This window comes from Mobula hypostoma, chromosome 5 (assembly GCF_963921235.1).
Source record: "Mobula hypostoma chromosome 5, sMobHyp1.1, whole genome shotgun sequence".
NCBI lineage: Eukaryota > Metazoa > Chordata > Chondrichthyes > Myliobatiformes > Myliobatidae > Mobula > Mobula hypostoma.
The window spans coordinates 75,599,999-75,612,116 of NC_086101.1; the positions used below are offsets into that span (position 1 = coordinate 75,599,999).

At 41.5% G+C, this 12,118-nt stretch overlaps 1 protein-coding gene across 1 annotated transcript in view; it reads right to left on the reverse strand.

The window, feature by feature from the left end:
• rif1 (replication timing regulatory factor 1) overlaps positions 1-10,493 on the reverse strand; it is a 94,019-nt gene extending 83,526 nt beyond the window's left edge. Inside the window, exon 1 of the mRNA XM_063048575.1 lies at positions 10,352-10,493. The gene's annotated coding sequence lies outside the window, so the exon portion shown is untranslated. The remainder of the gene's footprint in view (positions 1-10,351) is intronic.
• Between the last annotated feature and the right edge of the window lie 1,625 nt (positions 10,494-12,118).

A 12,118-nucleotide genomic window follows, 5' to 3' on the forward strand; every position in this document is an offset into this window, starting at 1 on the left:
GATAACTTCCATTTCCTCGATGTGTAGCCACCTGGCTATGCTTTTGATGTACATAAGCCAAGGTCTTCCTCTAGGTTTGCTCCCCTCAATCTTTCCAGAGTATGAGTTTTTCTAGTTCATCTTTCTGCATGGTGTGTCCTAGGAATCTGAGTTGTCTTTCTCTTATGTTCGTATGAGTGATCGAACTGCTTGGGCTCTTCTGAGAACTTCTTCATTTGATGTGTGTGTGGTCCATGATATTTTTAACATTCCCCTGTAGAACCATAATTCAGTTGCTTCTCAATCAACACCAAGACGACAGAAAGCATGGTCATCTCCAGAAAGACAAACATCCCACAATGTGTGATCAAGATCGGAAATACAAACATCAAACAAGTCAACAAATTCAAATATCTTGGCAGCCTAACAACAAGTAATGGCAGGTGTAACACAGATATCAAATACAGAATAGCAATGGTGAAAGAAGCTTTCCAAAAAATGAAGATCATATTAACAGACAGAAAGATGAGCACGTACACTAAAAACAGAATACTGCAGGCTACATTTATTCTATCCTGACTTATGGAAGTGAATACTGGACCATTTCTCCAGCAATGGAAAAGAGACAATACATAATAAAGAAGACAATAACACAGTAGAGGGCGGTAGGTTGATGTCAGTCCGGGCTCTGGGTTTTGAGGAATCTGGTGGCTTGGGGGAAGAAACTGTTACATAGTCTGGTCGTGAGAGCCCAAATGCTTTGGTGCCTTTTGCCAGATGGCAGGAGGAAGAAGAGTTTGTATGAGTTGATTATTGGCCAAAAAGTTTTCTGTGGCTATTAATTCTAAAGCAGTCACCCAAGGCAGAAAATAACTTACTTCCACTCATGTTTAATGTGGCTATTCTTCACTAATCTATTTAGCCTACAAACACCAGAACCCATGTTTCAGACTTACAAGCTTCAATTCAGCCATGATTAAAAACCCACTATAACTTTGTTGGCCTATCAAGGTTCAACCCTACATCCCCGTAGGGCGGATACGGGCAAGGCTGGCCAACAAGGCTATGGTGAACCTCTATAGGCCAATCCTCTGTAGAGTAGATGCAATGGATTGCAGAAGCACCGATGAACTTGAACCATACCATCGACTTTAGAGGACAATGGAGTGAGGAGGTCATCGATAGCCTAATGGGAACCAACAGCCCAAGTATAAATTTGTTGTCACAAGTTCTACAGACCCCTTCAAATTAAGTTACATTTTATTAAATCTAGCATTGTATGGCAATCAATAAAATGTACTCCTTACTAGACACGTCTGGATGGAGAAAATGGGCAAAAAGAAGTCTCTAATATAGGAAATGAAGATTTCAAAAGATTATAACACTCTTTCTGCTTTTAGCCAGAGTGGTGAATCGGTGGAATTTGGCCTCCACAGCCACCTGCAGCAACAAGACTTTATGTATACTTAAGAAAGAGGTTGATAGATTCTGGATAGGTCAGGGCACGAAGGCAGGATTCTTAGAATGGAGCTGAGAGGAAAACTGGATCAGTCATGCTATAGTGGCAGAGCAGAATCAAGGGGCCAAATGGCCTAATTCTGTTCCTCTACCCTATGGTCTTCACAGTGCAATCCCCATATTCTCCATTAATTTTCTTCTCAAGTGCAGCAGATGCAAAACTCCTTTTCACACACTATTACTGAAAATTCATGCCTTTCTTCACCTTTTCTTCCCAACACAGCCCATATTTCCAGTACAACGTCTGTGTTCACATTTGGAGCGATACAATGTGTTCACTTTCACAGCATGGATGAAATGCAGGCAGAGAAAGTGGAGAGGTGGTTGTGGGAAGGAAGGGGAAAATAACACTGAAGGCACCACAAGGAGGATGTGGGCACAGTGGTCTGATCTAGGATCCAAGATGATTGACATCAACAACTTGCTTTATTATTTTTAATGCAAAAAAAGTCTCATGCTAGAAGTACATAAAATTTATATGTTGTAAATTAAGGTTGTTAGGGAGAAAGGCAAAGACAGACTAGAAATTCAGGTCCAGAGTAGGGGTGGAGGTTGATTTTAACAAGACGCAACCTATCAAAAGTCAAATTTGTTGTCATTTAACTACATGTACATAAAAACAGGACAATGTTTCTTCGAATCAGGGTGTAAAGCACATAGGACACGATAGCTTATGAAGGCAAGAATGAAATCTACAGATGAACCATACATAAATAACAAATGAAAGTGCAGTAATATTGTAAGGCACAGAGCAGATTAGCTAGTGACACTTCGAATACGATGCGGCCAGGAGTCCAGACGTCTAATGGCCTGGGGGAAGAAACTATTTCTCGTTCTGACCATTCTTGTTTTTATGCATCATAGTCTCCTGCCTCATAGTGGAAAGTTAAAGAGGATGCTGGATGGATGGGAGGGATCCTTAATAATACTAAGGGTCCTCCTGATAGATGGACTTGATGAGATGGTAGACAGAACCCAACGACCCTCTCAGCTGTTCTCACAGTCCCTTGTAGGGATGTCAGGTCCAATGCTCAACTGCTCCCTTATCAGATGGAGATGCAACTTGTCAGGATTATCTCAAAATGCGGGATGGGAGCCTTACTTGCTTTAATCTTCTTAAGAAGTGGAGGTGCTGTGCTGCCTTCTTTAGCGAGGTGATAGTAAGGGACCAGGTGAGGCCATCTGTGACATGAACTCCCAGGAACTTGGTACACTGAATTCTCTTTATGGAGGAGCCACGTACTCGTAGGGGGGAATAGTTTGTCCGCACCTCCCTGAAGTCCACAACGATTTACTTTATCTTCTCCACATTCAAGCTTAGGTTGTTCTTCTCACATCAACCCATCAGCAGTTCCACCTCCTCTGTATATCCCATCTTGTCATGGTTCTTGATAAGGCCAAGCACTGTTGTGTCAATCGCAGACTTAATGACACAGTTTGAGCTGGATGCTGGAACACAGGTACGTGCCAGCAGCAGGCTGAGCGCACAGCCTTGGGGAGTACCAGAGCTCAGCATAATGGGACGAGAGATGTTGCCGCCCACACAGAATGACTGCGGCCTTACTGTTAAGAAGTCCAGCATCCAATTGCAGGGAAAAGTGAATTGGAAGCAGCTACGATCAGCAGGCATAGGAAACCAGTGAGAAAGATGAATGCAAACAACAAACATCATGAATGAGAGCATTTTCAGGGCCAATATGAAATGCCACTGGTGGGCACGATTAAAGAAAGGTTTAAGTATGTCAAAAGCAAAAGGGTAACCAGGGAAGTAGTAGGACCTTTTAGGGAAAAAAAATGCCATCTGTGCCTGGAACCAGAAACTAGGCAAGGACTTGACTGAATATTTCTCACCTGTACATACTTGCAAAAGAGCATTTAGTTGGAGAATTCAGGGAAGGGAGATAGAAGTCTAAACTACACAAAGATAGGTAGTATGGGATGATTTGGTGGACTCAGAGGTAGATGAGATGCTGGATTCCAAATTTCCAGTTTACTTCGTCACAAGAGGAAAGCATGCCAGTGGCTATACTTCATTAGGAGTTGAGGAATCTTGGTATGTCACCAAACTCTAGCAAAACCCTAAAGATGTACTATGGAGAGTTACATCACTGCCTGGTATGGAAGCTCCAACACACAAGACTGAAGGAGGCTGCGGAAAGCTGTAGACTCAGCTCCATCACAAGAACAACGCTCTCCACCAGAGCACATTCAAAGGAGACATCGATCATTAATAACCCTCACCATCCGGGATATTAGCATAGAGAATGAATGGTAGGACCGTGGATTAGAGGCACCTTGGTTACATGTCCAAGAAGGCAGCACTACAGGTAGATGAAATGCTCCTACAACCAGTCATCTCACTTTAAGGACTCAGTCTCATTATATCCTGTTGTCGTTATTTACTATTTATTTATATTTGCATGTGCACTCTACCCATCTCTGCCCAGGGGAAGAGTGGGAATATCTAACATATTTGTGCTTCTGATTGCTTTTTAAGCTTGATTAGGTTTGTCCAAATAACCACAGCTATGCCTATATGCACCCAACCTTCTCTACACAGGATATAGGCTGAGTGATGGAGCAAGTTTAAAAATAATAGAGACTGCAGATCAGAGGCACCGGAGACGAGCAGAACGATGAGAAATTAGAAGTTGGATTAAAATCATTACCGAGACTAGCATGAATAAAAATTTCAAACTGAAGAGTGGAAATGAAAAAGCACTGATGTTCCAGAGATGGAAGCAAGCAGTCTGATTGTCACAGCACCAGCAAGCTGCTATGGATAACAGATCCAGAGATAATAACTGCTTTGTGCACTTTTCCCATGGGGCAAGATATCATACAGGTGCACACTCCTTTATCCAAAATTCTGAAATCCAAAAAAGCTCCAAAAACCAAAGTTTTTTTTCGCCAACAGCTGACATCACTCAGGTGTGACGTGGCAGCACTAGCAGAGTCCGCCAGACATCAGTTGTGGCTCAGCGCTCGTACTGGTTACACGTGCATTTGTTGTTCACTGTTGACTTTGTGTTCAATTTCACTGTGAAAATGTCAAAAAGAGCTGCAGATATCCCTATGGGTAACAATGAGAAAAAGAGAAGGAAGCATCTATCATTATCAATAACACAGAAAGTGGAGTTATTGCAGAAGCTTGATCGTGGTGTGTCTGTGCGGCATCTTACTGAGGAAAATAGTGTCGGGACTACCACTGTATATGATTTAAATAAACAGAAAGACAAGTTACTGAAGTTTTATTGTGACAGTGACAGTGACGTTCCACATTTATTCCAATAGGTCATTTACCCTGTGTTTGATTCGGTTCATTTGAAGCTGTACATTTTTGTTTTATTGAATGATTTTGTTGGAAATAAATTATTATTCCCTAAACAATACAGTATAACAACTATTTACATTGTATTAGGTGTTATAAGTAATCTAGAGATGACTTAAAGTATACAGGGGGATGTGCGTAGGTTTGGTGCGCCGCCGGATCCTAAAGTCCACCGCACTGAGACTGTTTAAATAAGGGACTTGAGCATACGTGTTTCTTGGTATCGGGCGGGGGGGGGGGGGTCTGAAATCTGAAAAATTCTGAATTCCGAAATGCTGGTCCCAAGGATTTCAGATAAGGGATTGTGGACCTGTACTGCGTCTTCCTCTATATACAGGCAGCTCTCACATCCCAATCTGATGGTATTCATATAATCTCATGTCACAAATAACTACAGATCAGAGTATATAACATAAAACAGAACATCACAGGGACAGGCCCTTCAGTCCACAATGTTATGGTGAACCAATTAAGTTATTAATTAAATAGCTAACTAATCTCTTCAGTTACACAATATCCATATTCTTCCATTCCCCTCACATTCATATGCCTACCTAAACGTATCTTAAAAATCCCTAATGTATCTCCCTCTACCACTACCCGGCAGCACATTCCAGACAGCCACCACTGTGTGTATATAAAAAAAACTGGCCCCCTACATTTCCCTTGAACTTACCCCCTCTCACCTTAAATACATGCCCTCTCATATAAAGACATTTCAACCCTTGGGAAAAAAACACTGTGTATTCCTCTCATCTTATAAACTGCCATCAGATCTTTCCTCTCCTCTCAATTGTATTGTCCAATCTTCTGTCTAGGCATTATGTTGTAATGGCAGTATGCAAATAAGAGATTGAAACTCAGGCCACTACAAGATATTCCAAAGCAGACCAGCGAGCAATAGGAAAAAATCTTTATGGTCACTGAAATATTAGCGATCCTGGCCCCACTCATACACCCATTCAAATTTCATTTTTACTTTGAAACTATCATCTGGACACAAAGGTGGAGAAATGCTCAGCAGCTGGCACGAGATGACAACCCACAAGAACTTATTCCAATTGGCATACTGAACAGCTTTATATACCTTAACTTATTAAAGACATCATTAAGCTGGAAAGTGCAAAGAAGATTTGTGAGAATGCTGCTAGGATTCAAGCATCTGAATTATATAGGGAGAGGTTGGACACAGCAGTGTAGTGGTTAGCACAACACTTTACAGTACAAGGGACTAGGGTTCAATCCTGTAAGGAGTTTGTACCGCTAGTTCTCCCCGTGACCGTGTGGGTTACCTCCAGGTGCTTCAATTTTCTCCACAGTCCAAAGACGAACAGGTTGGTAGGGTAATTGTCCTATAGTTAGGCTAGGATTAAATTGAGGATTGTTGGGCAGCATAACTCGAAGGGCTGGAAAGGTCTAATCCATGCTGTATGTCAATATAAAAAAAAAGACTATTTCTTGGAACTTAGGACTTAAAATTATTCCTCCCTACAGGAAAAATGTAACTAAGGTTGAAAGAGTAGAGAAAATTTACAAGGACAGGAGTTACAAGACAGACTGAACAGGTTAGGACTTTATTCCTTGAAACATAGAAGATAAAGGAGAGATTTAGTACAGGTATACAAAATTATGAGGGGTTTATGTAGAATAAATGCAAGCATTTTCCACATCAGACAATTAGAGGTTATGGATTAAGGGTGAAAGGTGAAAAATTTAAGGGGAACATGAGCGGAGACTTCTTCACTGAGGGTGGTGAGAGTGTGGAATGAACTGCCAACACAAGTGATGCATGCGAGCTCCATTTCAATATTTAAGAAAAATCTGGATAGATACATGAATGGTATTGGTATGGAGGGCTTTTGCAAAAGTGAAGTTTGATGGCAATATATAGTTTAAATGATTCAGCATGGACTAGATGGACCAAAGGGATGATTCTGTGCTGTATTTTTCTACAATTGTGACTGGCAACTTTTAAACACAAGTGTATCAAATCATTAAGTGCTCAGATAGGGTGAAGGGACCTGGCCTTTTTCTCCAGCGAAAGCGACCCAAAAACTAGAGGGCATTGGTTTAAGATGAGAGGAAATAAACTCTATAAAGGGATCCAAAGGGCAAATTTACACAAAGTAGTTCATATATTGAGTAAGCTGTCAGAGAAAGTAGTGAGGCAGGTACAATAACAACATTTAAAAGCTATTGGGTAAGTACGTGGATAGGAAAGGCTTACAGGGATATGGGCCAAATGCAGGCAAATGGGACAGGTTTAGGTGGGCACCTTGGTCAGTACAGACAAGTCGGGGGGTGAAAGGCCTGTTTCTGTGCTATATTACACCATGAGATCACAATCAGCATTTAAACAAATTTGACCAAAGGGTCAAATGATGAAATTAAAAGATAATGAGTTTGCATTAACAGATGATCCATTTTTACCCTTCTTTTGGTAGATGAGAACTATATCTTTTTCCACATCCAGTAAACAAAGTTGTGATTTGTGTGACCTAGTATGAATATTAACAAATACTAACATGACTCACTTAATGGTATTGATCGTAACAAGAAAGCATTAGTGTAATTAATATAGCAATTGGATTTACTGGTTATCTGAAGCCCTCTTCATCATTGACAGTGACTTCAACCAGGCCAAATTCAAGAGTGTTATCAAAATACTACAGCATGATAGTATAGAGGTTTAGTGCCACAATATTACCGCTCAGGACAGAGTGCAGAGTTCAATTCTGACATCACCTGTAAGTAGTCTACACATTCTCCTGTGGAATGTATGGGTTTTCTCCAGGTCCTCCAGTTTCCTCCATCAGTCTAAAGACCCACATAGGTTAATTGGTCATTGTAAATTGTCCCGTGATTAGTTTAGAGTTAAATAAGGGTTGCTGTGAGGTGCAGCTTGAAGGGCCAAAAGGGCCTATTGTGCACTACATCTTTAAATAAATAATCTCCTATCTTATCAGGATCGCAAACACCCCTGCCATTGCTAAACAAAAATAATGATGCCTACCAAACTAGCTTCCACTCACACTTCAGTAAATCATCCACCAGGCTGCTTACAAAAAGCTGCAATAAGAAGAATGAGTACAGAAAGTCATACATGTATCCAAAGAAACAGATGAGCTGCTAAATTACTGCTGAGTCAGAAAGTTGGTCACATTCAAAGCCTCATCTGCCAGCCTAGATGAGTATGTCACCAACATCAGACTTTATCAGCAAGTGTGTTGAGGACTGTACCAAACAGAATAATCTGGGTGTCCCCAAACTGGAAACCAAAGGAACCAGGAGATCCAGTCCTTACCGTAACATTCAAAACAGGCGACCCTGACCTTCACAAGGAATCATGAAACAACATCCCAAAACTATCAAAGAACCCAAGAGACAACAGCAGTCCAATATAGACTCCCAGCTGTGGGAGGGCTTACATGATATAACGGGCTACAAAATTAAGTCTGCATCATCACCAACAATAGCACATCCCCTCCCAATTAACTTCACACATTTTATGCGTTTGAATAGAAGAGGGTTGGTATGTCACCTGAACCCACAATCACTGTTGCAGACACAGGATCAGTCTCCCAAAGTGTGAACTTGCAGAAAGCACCTGGCCTGGTTGGTGTCCTTAGATAGATGTGCTTCTGGACAATTTTATCTTTACTCTGCTTCAATTTAAGGCTCCCGTCTGCTTTAAGGTGACCATTCCGGTAACAAAGAGAAGCAAGGTAACACGGCTTACTGACAACGGCTCTGACATCCACAGACGTGAAATGCTTTGAGATGCTGATCATGGCATGGATTAACTCCAGCCTCCCAGACAACCTCAACTCATTGCAATTCACCTACTGCTGAAACTGGTCCTAAACTCCTCTCAGGAGCACCGGGACAATAACGACACGCACGTTGGACCACTCTTGATTGACTACAGCTCCTGTCTACTTCAATAATGAAGTTAAAGGGTTGAGAGTTTCAAGTTTCCAGGAGTAAAAATCACTAGTGGCCTTGTCTTAGTCTAACTACATTGACATCACAGCCAATAAAGCTAACAACACCACGACTTCCCTAGGAGTCTAAAAAACTTAGCATGTCCCTGTCCACCCTTACCAATTGTTATTGATGCACCACAGAAAGGATCTCACCTGGATGAATTACAGCTTGGTATGGCAACTGCTCTGCCTGTGACCACAGAGAGTTGTGAACACAGCTCACAAAAGTCACGAAAACCAGCCATCCCTCCATGGGCTCTGGGGGCATTGCTTACTGCTTCAGTACAGCAGCCAGCATAATCAAAGACTTTATCCACCCTGGACATTCTTTGCCCCATCCCACTGGGCAGAAGAAAAGCTTGAAACATGTTACCAGACTCAGGAATTGCTTCTACCCTATTGTCATAAGACTATTGAATGTTTACCTAGTAGAATAAGATGGACACTTGAACTCCCAATGTACTTCATTACAATCTTACATTTTATCTAACTGCAGTGCATTTTCTCTACAGCTGCTGCCACTTACTCTAGATTACTGTCTTACCTTGTACAGCCTCAAATGGTACTGCATATTGATTTGATCAGTATAAGCAGTAATGCAGGACAAGCTTATTATACCTCAGTACACGTAGCAATACACCAACTCTAAATAACTGAAAACATTTTCCCACTGAACATTGCCACTGCCATCACCTTTTCCTCCATGCTGTCACAATCACAATTTCCCAGAGCATCCAAAGAAATAACTGCAATATTTTGATGTCTTCTGTTAACTTAAGATAATTGTGTAATTACATTTTTGTAATATTTAACTTGGCTAAACATGCTGTAATAACAACTTTAAAATCAAAATCTGCTCTCAAATTTGCCAATAAACCAGTTGTGGCTTTTGAGTGAAAATAAGAGTGTTATTGGAAGTTCATAATAACATATAAATGACAAAAGTCTGAAGAGAACTGGTTGTTCATCATTCCAAGAAAATACCTGAAACACGTCAAAGTATTTTCATGAAGTTGGACCAATTCTTGTAAAATCTGAACCATCATCAAAAGGGGCATGCTTAGCTGCAACCTGTCAATAGATCGAACCTTCCAAGACTGCACATTGAAAGCACGAAACCAGAGTTTATGAACACATTCTTAGTAATTGTGTTAATGAAATCTAATTAAAAACGCTGAGCAGGTCAGGTTTAAGACCCTGCAAGGCATGAATATAATTGCTTGCAAAACATTTTCGAGTACCAACAGAGACCAGCTTTAGGGAAAAAAAAGATAGAAACCACTACGCACCATTCTCTGCACTCTCTTCCCCACCACCACCTTACTCCTCACCCGACCCTCAACTTTCAAAGGCCCGACTCCTCCCTTACTGAGAGGAGATATCTATTTGAACAGAGGTTGACTGCCTTCCGCTCGGACTCAGGAGAAGCATAGTAGGAGCGGGAAGAGAAGGGGGGAGCAAAAAAAATGTGGAAAATAAAGAGGAGCCCGTCACTTCTCCATCCTGCCCCCCGACACCAAAACTCCCGCGTCCCTACCGGACAGCCGTGTCTATCCACGCATTGCCCAGCACCGAGCCTAGGAGGCCTCTCCACAACAACACACGAGTTTCTCTCCGCTCACACAGCCAGCCCGCGGGAAAATACTCGCGCCAAAGGGCCGGGCAGCCTGGGTAACGACCTTTCACCCCAGCAACCAGCCCACTACAGTCGCACTGACATATCTAACATTCTTTTTTTCCTTCTTAAAAACATATAATATACATATCCTTTGCAAATTTACACAGAATAGACGAAATACGCAATTACAAAGAAAAATATCAGAGTAGAAGGCTGAATTCTCCGAAAGTTTTTTAATCCGGTTGACAGCGCGCATGCGCTTGAGAGGACTGACGGTTCTGTTTGGTGAGGCGAATTATCCTCCGAGTTTGAGGGATCACACATATTTCCATTTATTTTATTGAGCATATGTGGCAGGTAATTTGCCAATATTCTTTGGATCACAATTATAAAGTCAGTTGCCATTTGCCTTACACCAACATGTTATTTGATTGCCTTGCCGTTCCACCCCGTAACAAATTTTGCCTGTGGATCACTCCAGCACTTCTCTTCAATTGTTATTCCTTTTCTCACTCCTGATAAAGCACATTAATCTGAACTGCTTTCCATTCCCCCATAAATGCTGTCTGACCATCATTCCTGTCTTTAAGGCATTTTGTAATTTTATCTATTCCTGGTGCTGTGTTTTACCCCTATGACAGAAATCTCTAATTATTGGTTCCAGTTTCTTTCAGTTTGTTTAAAAGAGACTCGCATTTGAGCTTGATACTTCTCTAAAGACTAACTGTTGAGATTTTCTCCCACCTCCCAATAAGGATAAGGTATTGAATGGTAGGTCTGCTTTTAGTGGTGAATTTAATATGGCAACACATGATCTTGAATTACATTACTGTCAAGCTATCCTTGGTCCTCTCTGTTCTAGTAAAGAAAGTCATTCATTTCCCAAATGAGAAACAAAATCATATTTATGCTTTTTAATAACTTGCTATCGCAAGTCCAAGTAGAAAATGGACAGTACTGTGTCTTAGGAAATGAAACTGAACAGGTGAGGAACACTTTGGGAACAGTGACTGTAATTCAATACATTTTAACATAGTTATGGAATGAGAATGAGTGGAAAACTTAGAATAGTGACAACATACATCAAAGTTGCTGGTGAACGCAGCAGGCCAGGCAGCATCTATAGGAAGAGGCGCAGTCAACGTTTCAGGCCGAGACCCTTCGTCAGGACGAAGGGTCTCAGCCTGAAACGTCGACTGCGCCTCTTCCTATAGATGCTGCCTGGCCTGCTGCGTTCACCAGCAACTTTGATGTATGTTGCTTGAATTTCCAGCATCTGCAGAATTCCTGTTGTTTTTGTTTTAGAATAGTGACAGATGAGTTCAAGGCCAGCATGTTCTGGTAAGGATGAAAGACAAAGTTCATAGTAATTATGAATGAGGTTAATTCCCGGGATGGTGGGACTGTCATATGTTGAAAGATTGGAGCGACTGAGGTTGTATACTCTGGAATTTAGAAGGATGAGAGGGGATCTGATTGAAACATATAAGATTATTAAGGGATTGGACACGCTAGAGGCAGGAAACATGTTCCTGATGTTGGGGGAGTCCAGAACCAGAGGCCACGGTTTAAGAATAAGGGGTAGACCATTTAGAACGGAGTTGAGGAAAAACTTTTTCACACAGAGGGTTGTGGTTCTGTGGAATGTTCTGCCTCAGAAGGCAGTGGAGGCCAATTCTCTGGATT